This window comes from Frieseomelitta varia, unplaced genomic scaffold (genome assembly GCF_011392965.1).
Source record: "Frieseomelitta varia isolate USP_RPSP 00005682 unplaced genomic scaffold, Fvar_1.2 scaffold_493, whole genome shotgun sequence".
NCBI classification, from domain to species: domain Eukaryota; kingdom Metazoa; phylum Arthropoda; class Insecta; order Hymenoptera; family Apidae; genus Frieseomelitta; species Frieseomelitta varia.
Window position 1 is genome coordinate 6,008 of NW_025110249.1, and position 1,374 is coordinate 7,381.

Here is a 1,374-nt window from a genome sequence, read left to right on the forward strand (position 1 = left end):
AATTATATTACAGTATATTTGTATATTATTATAGTACAGTTATATAGTATATGAGTATATACTTATAAATATATATAGTGTATAATTTTATAGTACAGTTATATATAAGTATATAGTACAAAATATTTATTATATAATGTGTACTAGATACATACATAGTACTGTACACATATATAGTACACATTATATATAAGTATACAGTACAGTTATACATGAGTATGTAGCGCACAATTTGTATTAACCTTCATTTCAAAGAACGAAAACTGAAAATTCAAACTCAAAGTTGCCGCAGCAGTTTGCTGTTTCTTTCAAATCGAAGCCACTCGGGTAGCACGATATTGTACCTTAAAGGGTTAATTTTCACGGTACGTTGGATCATTCGTCGTCCGTGTATTTGAACGATATTATTTTCACATCGACTGTTCCCGTACACTCGCGTTATCCTTCCCGTTTCTTCCCGCGAGGACTCCGAATAATCGCGAGTTAATTCTCTCCCTTTGAAAGCTATCTCTCGTCGCCGTCTTTACGCAGCGACGACGACTCGCTTCTTCTTCTTCTTTTTTTTTTTTTTTTTCTGTTTTTTATCTTTTCTCGTCGTCCGATTCGTTTCGTTCCGTCTGTTTCGCCGGAATGTTCGCCGTCAGTTGGCCGGGAAAGAGGAGAAGAGAGACTGGACTCGTGCTCGTTCGAGTCGAACGATATTCCAACCAAGTTCCCCGTAAACTCGATATTCCGTCTTCCGTTGTCCAGGGGCTTGTTGTCCGCGGGAATTTCTCCGCGTTTCCACGAGACGCCGACCTCCGCTTTCGGCGGTTTGATCCCTCAAACACGTGGAATTATTAAAGGGGCACGTTTTCGAGTACCGATACTCTACACTTTGGCAATTTTTAGTTCTGTCGACGATGTCAACGTCGCTTTTCGGATTTTCGAACGAAGAGTACTCGCACGCTCTCGATGGAACACTCGATCGATACTTTAAACTCTGATGGAAAAAAGTCATCGCGAAACTTCTACTTTAGTTTAGTATTTTTTATTTTTAATTTTAGTTAATATTTTAATTTTAACTAGTATTTCATTTTTAATCAGTAATTTTTTTATTTTATTTTTGATTAGTAATTCTTTGTTTTCTTTTTTTCTTTTTTTTTTTCTTTCTCTCCAACAATAGTTTTACGCCGTAACGAGGATACTCTTGTTATCAATTTAAACAGTTTCAAACAGTCATCGAAAAATTTTTCTCGTCACTAGATCTTGAGGATCGAGATCTTCTCTTTATATCGATGTGCGATTTTTTTTTTTTTTTTTTCACTGAAAATTTCGTTACCACAACCGGTACGAATATAATTCCTGTTTTTATACTTCGTAACGATTTTAGCT